The sequence below is a fragment of the Teleopsis dalmanni genome, chromosome 1 (genome assembly GCF_002237135.1).
Source record: "Teleopsis dalmanni isolate 2A chromosome 1, ASM223713v2, whole genome shotgun sequence".
NCBI lineage: Eukaryota > Metazoa > Arthropoda > Insecta > Diptera > Diopsidae > Teleopsis > Teleopsis dalmanni.
In genome coordinates this window covers 69914096-69923862 of record NC_051846.1, presented here as the reverse complement: position 1 = coordinate 69923862, position 9767 = coordinate 69914096, and positions in this window count along the sequence as shown.

Below are 9767 nucleotides of genomic sequence, written 5' to 3'. Positions count from 1 at the left end.
ACTGAGTATGGGAATGCCGGCGTAGGCCGGCATTCCCAATTTCGTACAGCTTGAGGTATAACTTGTTCATCGCCAGACCCTACTGGCGAGGCTGTTAATTCCAGAACATCCTCCGTATCCCAGCTACATGGAGTGTACTGTAAGGGGCTAGATTTCAATTCTGTTTCAGCTGCGTTTACGGTTCGCGCCATTTCTTCTGTATCGAAGTCTTCGCCGAACAACTCTATAAAGCGTACACATAGCCGTCGTCGTAATGTCTCATCTAGATCTGCCTTATGTTTCCATGACCGGTGTATATTCGCATTCGATTTCTCCAACATTATGTTCTCGCGCCCAACAGTTCTTGCCATGCTAATACGTCTTTTGAACCTATTAAAGTAAAATTTATTAGTATGCAATTACCTTTTGTTTTCTTTAAAACCATTAATTATAATATGGTTTAATACGACTAATATGGGCCGTCAACAAACTATCGGTGTCTAGATTACGCAATTTTACAATGACTGGTGACAGGAAATCTATGACTTCATATGGCCCCGAAAACTTTGGTGCTAGTTTTGCATTAAAGGCTTCTAGTGCGTTGGACAATGGTTGGGTTTTGTTTAGTACTAGAGAACCACACTTTGGCTGCCAATTTCGATGACGTAAATTGTAGTGACGCGCCTGATCTTGAGCCGCTTTCCCCATGTTTCCCTTCACTATGGCATATACATCTAGTAGTTTACGCGCCTTTTCTTCTGGTGTTTCCATTGGCCTACCTGTGCCAGTCGTAACAGAGTGATACAATGTATTCGGCATACGCAGCTCTCGTCCTTGTGTAACGAACGCAGGAGTATAACCGGTTGAGGCCGAAACGGAGGAATTTATAGCCAGCGTAATTTCTGGTAAATACTCATCCCAGCGTCGATGGTCCAACTTTGAATTCTGAGCGATCATTGTTTTTATCGTCCTATTGGCTCGTTCAGTGGGATTGCCTTGCGGTGAATAAGGTGCAGTCTGTTGATGATGAACACCCAGTTCCTCCAGAAATTGCTTCAATACTTTGCTTGTGAACTGTGTACCATTGTCGGTGACGAGAATTTTTGGTACTCCGAATCGAGACATAATATGTTCCCGAAAAGCACGTCTTACTCCTAACGCTGTAGCATTCCTCATTGGAATAATTTCTACCCACTTTGAAAATTTGTCGAAAAACACAAGTGCCATCGTATTGCCCTTAACAGAACGTGGCATAGGACCGATGAAATCTGCACACACTGTCGCCCATGGTTCTTCTGGAATAGTGGTTAGCATCTTCCCAGCACTCATTTGTTGTGAAACTTTGTACTTTTGACAGGTATCGCATTTTTTTACGTAATCTCTTATATCGCGATACATCCCCGGCCAATAATAGTTAGCCGCAACACGAACAATGGTCTTCTGATTACCTAAATGCCCCGCTGTGACACTATCATGACATTCCTTCAAAACTCGAAGACGCAAATCACGTGGTACGCATAGTTTCCAGCACGGCTGGCCTTCGTTATTAAAACTGTTTGGGATCCGACGATATAACTGCTCACCTTCAATGATGTAATCAGGGTATTTCGCAGGATTTTCTTGCACCGCTTTCTTCAAACTTAATAGCCATCCACAGTCACGATCACTTTCATTATTCGTATCTAGGTGAGCTAATGTGGGTTGTGGTTGTCGGGACAGCGCATCAGCAATTACGTTATATTTTCCCCTTCGATATTGTACTTCAAAGTGGTATTGTTGCAGTTCTAACGCCCACCTCGCAATTCTACCAGAAGGATTATCAATGCTATTTAGCCATTTTAATGCCAGGTGATCACTGATAACTACAAAGTGGTATCCCTCTAAATACTGCTTCATCTTACGTACGCCCCAGACTATTGCCAGACATTCTTTCTCAGTGGTTGTATAGTTCTTCTCTGCGGGATTTAGAGTCCGACTTGCGTATGCGATAACCTTTTCCTCTCCTGATATTGTCTGCGTTAATATCGCTCCTAGCCCAAAGTCACTGGCATCTGTTTGCAAGATGAACTGTTCGATGAAATTCGGACATGCTAAGACGGGAGCACTTGTTAGTTTCTCTTTTAGTTCATCAAACGCCGCTTGTTGTACTTCTGTCCATTGCCAACGCTTGCCCTTTTTCAGCAACAACGTTAGCGGTTGAATAGTACTGGAGAACTGCGGTACAAACCGGCGATACCACGAAGCGACACCGATGCATCTTCGTAACTCCTTGAGGTTACACGGGGGTGGAAGGTCTTTGATTGCAGCTATTTTTTCCGGATCGGTGTGAATGCCCTGAGGTGTTACTAAGTGTCCTAAGTACTTGATTTCCTTGGTGAAAAATTGACATTTTTTAATATTCAGTTTCAACTTCGCTGCTTTCAATCATCGAAAAACTTCTTTCAAATTTGCCGTGTGTTCTTCTAATGTGCGTCCAATCACTATTATGTCATCCAAATAAGCAAACGCATGGGGTTCCATGTCGGGGCCAATAACACTATCAAGGGCTCTCTGAAATGTTGCCGGGGCCGAATGTAATCCAAAAGGCATCACCCGCCATTGAAACAACCCTCGTCCAGGAACTGTGAACGCCGTGTACTGTTTGCTGTCTTGTGCCATAGGAATTTGCCAGTACCCGCTTTTTAAATCCAGACTGCTAATATATTTTGCATCGCGAAGTTGGTCCAATATATGTTGAATACGTGGGATGGGATAGCCATCCGGAATTGAACGAGCATTGACCTGTCGATAATCAATGCACAGCCGCCAACTTCCGTCCTTTTTTTTACTAACACGACTGGAGAACTGTATGGGCTATGTGACCGTTCAATACAACCTTGTTTGAGTAGTTCGTCTATTTCCTTATCCAACACTTTTTGCATCGCCGGGTTTCTCGGATAGTACCTCTGTTTGATGAGGCGATCGTCCTTCATTGTGATTGAATGCGACGCAATGTCAGAAAGTCCTTCCAATGTTTTGAATTCAGCTAACTCGGTTTCTAGGAACTTCTGTATACATTGCTCCTCGTCAAAAGTGGAATTTAATGAGACTGGACTCAAATTGGTCTTTGAGACTTGACCAAATTTGACAACATTTTCCCCTATACAAAACGTACTTGATGCTGTATTCAAAAAGTCCATCCCCAAAACAATATCATGAACCATTCCATCCAATACTAACAAACTCACCTGGTATTCATCTCTTCCCATTTGCAAGCACGTATCAATGATGTTATTCACATGCCGTGGTGAGCCATCAGCGAGCCGGACTACTACGTTCACGTCCGTGATGTTACCTGTAATACATGGTACTACGTTCGGACGAACAAAGCTTTTACTTGGACCTGTGTCAATCATGGCTGTGAGTGCTCGACCGTGGATACTTATTTGTGCAAAGAGTCGATTATGTTCAATTATAAAGGGTGTTGTGCTGGTGCTGGATTTACGGCCACGTCTCGCCTTTCTGGAAGACGCGACCTTTGCGCGTTTCCCGATTGTTTACGACAGCAGTCAATAGTTCGCACTCCACGTCTCCCACACTGCCAACAGAATAAAACTCGTGGATTTCGACACATGCGCGCTTGATGTCCAGATTGACCACATCGAAAGCATGCCGTTGTTAGATTTATAGGCTCGATGGCAGCAATTGTCATAGGTTTGACTCGTCGTTCAATCAGCATCGGTGTTTCTTTTGGTTTAAGATTTTTCTGTTCATTTCTCAAGGATTCAAAATCGCTAGTTAACGCAATGAGCTCGTCCAAGGTGTTAAACTCCCTGCGTTTGACATACATTTTGTATTCAACCAAACTATTCCTGTAAAATCGTTCAAGTTTCTCGTCTTCATTTAGTTTTAGATGTCTTATTAATTTCTGTAGTTCCAGCACATACTTCTTAAACGGCTCTCCCGGTTTCTGCAGTCTATTCCTTAGTTCGTCCTCCAACCGCTCAAAATACAGATGTGGCAGGAAAAACTTCAAGAAATCCATTTTAAACGCTTCCCAGTGAATCCAATCTCTTTTATTATGTCTAAACCATACCAGTGCGTTTCCTTTGAGTAACTCCGGCATTGTACGGGGCAACATGTTCATTGGTATTGCATAAACGTCCGCTAATTCCTCCACTCGCTCTATGAACGCCAAGGGGTCACCGTTGTCATCGTACCGGATCGCCCATTTTCTGACCTGGTCAATGACGCTTGCCTGTGTGTTCCTCTGTGGAAGATACGAGTATAAGTCATATTGTGGATGTGAATGTAATTGCCTTGCCGACGCTTCATTGACTATGATATGTCGCTCTGAACCTTCGACGTAATCTCTGTCCTGTGTATATTCTATGTCGCTTCTCCTATCGAACGTTTGATGTGCTGCCCCAGGCTGTTGACTATGAGGCACGTATAAAGTATATGCAGGATCTTGACTTGGTGATGTTAAAACTGTTGTCTTGGTTTCTTCAGTAATTTTATCCATGTTTAATTCTTCACTGGAGCCCTTGCAATGTTTGCTTTCCAATTCGTTCAACCGAATAACTACTGTAGGGGCATGTTCTCCCTGCGCCACAAAGTTAGTTAATCGTTTTCGCAAGTCCTCAACTGTTCCAGTTGTATCCAGGCCGAATTCTTCGAGATATCCAACCAAATCGTCTTTTCGTTAGTACCGGATCCACGTTCTTCCCATGTTAGCTATTTAAATATCACCTCGTTACTGATGGTGGAACAATTACCATTCAAATCGTGAAGTGCTGGTACCAGGGTCCCTGCTCGGGCGCCACTTGTAATGAACCTTTTCTGCCGGTTCGTTTAGAGCTGGGATAACTCAGCCTTGTCCACGGTCCACACAAGAAATTTGTTGGTTAGACCCTGGCACTTCAAATTTTCACGCTGTCGATGCACAGAACCGCAACCAGCCTAATCGAAACTAACTTAAATCGACGACGAAACTGAGTTGGTGGTACAAATACTAACTCACCAGGCGGCCGACACGATATAACACCCGCACACGTGACTGTTCAAGCTACGTGAGTGGTATTACAGGTCGCCGATCACACGCCCTTCCCTGTTCACTGTTAAAGCGCCCAGGGGTCGGAGGCGTTAGGTTACTATTGAAGCTACCTATCGCTACCGACACTATGGTATAGACCCACGTGACTATTAAAGCTACGTGAGTTATACCCCGTGCAACCGTGATTCAGTCACTGTTGAAGCCCTGAATCTTGCTTACCTATATCTCTCACTTGTGCCTTTGACTTGGGTTCCCACTTTGAATATGTACTGTTCAGGAGAAGCTAGTATAACTTATACTTTACCAATTCTTTTGTTACGAGCTCTCGTTTGTGTACCTGTTTACTTCTATTTTTACTAAGAAACAACAATTCTCATTTATTCTCTTTTTTATTTTCGTTTTTATTTATTAGAAGAATTTATTAAAATTTATTTCGTCAACAAATAAATAATGATGTACAAAATTTTAGTTCTTTACGTACACGTTAGTTTCCTTTAAATTCGCTTATATGTACAATTCATCTTATAAGTTTTCACAATTTTCAAATAAAAATTAAAATTTCTTTGATATTAACAGATATATGTAATTTTAGGTACAAAACTCAGTTTATATGTACTTTTGACTTTATTTTTACTTGGTTTTAAATTCGATTTCCAGTTTTACAATTTATAAAGAAAATTATTAAAATTTCGACATTATCAAATATACATAATTTTATGCTCAGAACTTAGTTTATATAGATACTTTCTACTTTACTTTAAATTCACTTTTATGTTTTCACAAATGTTCAAATAAAAATTAAAATTTTCGATAATAACAGATATATGTAATTTTATGTACAAAACTCAGTTTATATATACTTTTGACTTTGTTTCTTACTTGGTTTTAAATTCGATTTCAAGTTTCACAATTTATAAAGAAAATTATTAAAATTTCGACATTATCAAATATACATAATTTTATGCTCAGAACTTAGTTTATATATATACTTTCTACTTTGCTTTAAATTCGCTTTTATGTTTTCACAAATGTTCAAATAAAAATTAAAATTTTTGATATTAACAGATATATGTAATGTTATGTACAAAACTCAGTTTATATATACTTTTGACTTTGTTTTTTACTTGGTTTTAAATTCGATTTCAAGTTTCACAAATTTATAAAGAAAATTATTAAAATTTCGACATTATTAAATATACATAATTTTGTGCACAGAACTTAGTTTATATAGATACTTTCTACTTTACTTTAAATTCGCCTTTATGTTTTCACAATTACCGCCGTCTTAGTCAAGAAATTTTATTGCAGCTACTGAAGCCAAGGCCCGGAATCTTTCGATGCACTTCGCGGTTGAACACAACAAGAGGGAGCTTCTTCCTGGTGCACGCAGTTTTATACCGTCAACGATCAACGGTGCCAGCTGTAGGTACGTTAAAGTTCAACGAGCGTTGATCGAAGCTCGTTAGCTGATCCCACTGTAGTGCACTAGTGAAAATCCCGCTTTAAGGCGAATTCTATTTCTTACTCAGGTGGAAGTTGGGAGTTGTTCTTGACTAAGCTTTTTTTCAGTTCCACATCTTTGTACAAAAGCTTTTTTTTTTTAATTTGACATTTCATTCTGCTGTTTTGTTTTGATCTTATTTGTTTCTTCTTAACAAAACGTGTCGTACCAGTGAAAATGTTTCCGTGAAAATTATTTTAAAAGTATTTTATTTTCAATAAAAAAATATTAGCAACATAAACTCTCAACGACAGCTCAAGGTGTGTGCATTATTGTTTTATTCAAATATGTTTGTTATGCATTGACAAATAACTTTCATGCAATTTCCGAATTTGTCAAATGCAAAAATGACGTCGCTGATGGCAGAGGATCGTGGTGAGTTGGTTCAATTTAATGTGTTTATCAAGTAACCAACAATTTTTTTCTTTTTTTTATATTATGGGAACCTTCGATTAATTCAACTTCACAAGACGTTGTAACAATCAAATTTTAATTAACAAAATTTTGGTTGTTACAAATGAAAGACTGGTAGTACTTGATTTCTTTAAGTCTATAGAATATTCTAAAATCATATGGTCTGAAAAAGAGTGTCTAGTGGACACTTTCCATTTTTTGATAGACCCATGAATTTTGACAGTAGACACTGTGATATCTAGAACTTCCTGCCTGTTTTTAGTAACAAAAGTCGGCCTATTACCGTCATTACATATAAAGAGTTTATTACTAAGAATAAAGTCAAAAAGTAACGCATCACGTTCACTTGTATTTGAGCTGCCCCATATTTCATGGTAAGCATTTGCGTCGCAACCCAAAATAATATCTGCACCAAGTCTCCTAGCATCAGTTGTCAGCTGCTTCAGGCTACTTGATGGTAATTCTTCGTGATCATGAGCCATATATGCAGATACCGCCCATATCTGGCTCCAAGGTCCATCAATACTTACTGCGGTTAGGTCTTTGTCACTATACTGCGAAAGCATGAGAGCGTAATGTTTTATTTATTAGTATGCAGGATCTAGGCTTACCCTTGCTTACCGCATATATTAAGTCAAAATATTTAGTCCTGAGTCCGCATACAAGATCCTTGAAAACCCATGGCTCTTGCACCAGGACCATATCAGCCTCGTTGTTGCTGAGGCATTGCAGCAAGCTAGCGGACGCAGCCTTGCAATGGTGCAGTTTAATTTGTAATACCCGCATCACGGTTTGTTTTGAAAGTGGTAGTGTCCACCACTGTTACATCAAGCGCGCTATCTTCCTCAGATTCATTTCCTGAGTTCAAAAGTTCTTCTTCGTCAAAAAGATAGCGCGTGCCAATACTCTCCTCAGATGTAATCGAGGGAGTTGGAGAGGACATAGTCACGTCCATATTCGGTGAAACAGAAGTGGCAGGCAGTATTTCTACTGGGGCCACTGAGTTAGCGGTAGCAGGTACCAAGTCGCCCGCTTCCATTATGGTATCAACAGTCCCTTGCAGTGCTGTTGGACCCGTATCATTAGGTAAGGATTGCTCCTCGTCCTTTTTATATATCCTTATTGTGATGACTGAAAAACCGTAGTTAATAACACCATTAGATTTCGCCAAAGAGGCCAGGAATGCTTTGTCAATCACAAAACTGACCGACCTATATTTACCCTTGACTTCCTCCAGCTTAGTAATCTTCCACGTTGATGTGTTTAACTGTCGGTTTCCTAACCAAATAAGTTCCAGAATCCGCTGAGGATCGGACTGATGGGCTGGTATCCAGGAACGCGCTCAACAGACCGCTGATCTGCGCAGGCGATATGTTTCACATGACCCTGATGCCATCTACTATCGCGACAGGTGGAACCGTCTCCAGGATAGTCCCTTAGGAGATTGACATAAATGTCAAGGAGATTGAGCTCAATTAGGTCCCACTCAATTAGGATTTTGCATTTGTGGTGTTGCCGCGAAATTTTGCCTTTTTGGCATCCGACTTTGAAGCTGACTCGTCTAATGAGCGCTGTCGCTTCGTAGCAGGTTCCTGCTTGTCCTTCGAAGTATCGAGGACCTGCTTGCCCTAGGCAATCCTGGCCTTCATAGATTCGGATGTAACCGAAATATTACCGCATCTTTGGAGCAGTCTAGTCGCCGCTCGGCGTTCCTTATAACTCCTCCTTCCTGGAGGGCCTGACTGTATTGGTGGTCCGGATCGCATTGATACGTTTTGTTCATTAGTTGGAGGCACCTTTTTATTACCACTAGAAGTCGAGGTAGGTACCTTATTTGGACACTTAGTGTCCGAAGATTTGGAGCTCTGTATAGCCAAGCTCTGCGCTATAGAATTTTTTGTTTTAGGTTCATTCATATTTTAGACCCACGAGTTGCGGAGAAGGGAAGGTCCATCCAGGCAGAGATTCGCAATACCCGGATAAGGCTAAATTACAACCGGAGAGCGTCCGTTATCCGGAGGTCTCCGTTTAAAAACACACTGACGTAGTGCTATTCATCTCATCGGTACAGGTCGAATAACACCGGAGATTACGGGTTTTATCGAGTTTTCCTCTCTAGATCCATGATGTTCTGTTATGCCGAAATGATAGCCAACATGAAAAACAGGTTCACCTCGAGAAGGATGTGATAAAATATCACGCATCATGGTCTCGATATGGCATAGGCTTAAGGCATTTTCATATTGTATTACGCATGACCATATCCCGTTCAAACTAGAACACAAACCTATAACTAGAACACAGCCTTACATAACTTGGTCAGAAAAATTGAAAAGGCCCACAAAAACAAAGAAATTGCGCTTTGTGCATTTCTGGATATTGAAGGAGCGTTCGACAATACGAGTTATGGCTCCATCTCGAATGCCTTAAATAACAGAAATGTTGATTTTAATGTTATTTCCTGGATTGAGGCGATGCTTCAAAACAGAAAAATTACATCAACCTTAGGGAGAACATCTGTAGCTGTTGAGGCCGCAAAAGGTTGCCCACAGGGTGGAGTACTGTCTCCTTTGCTCTGGTCAGTGGTTGTTGATGAACTTTTAATCTTATTGCAGAATATTGGTTGTGACACCATTGGGTATGCAGACGATCTAGTCATAATAGTATCTGGAGAGCATGGTAGCAGTCTATCAGAGATCTTGGTAGGACACCTTCGACGTATTTTAGCGTGGTGCGAAGGTAAGGGTCTCCCCATAAATCCGGAGAAAACTGTTGTTGTGCCTTTCACACTCAAACGTAAACTAGACATAGGTCCCGTACGTTCAGAAAACACTAATA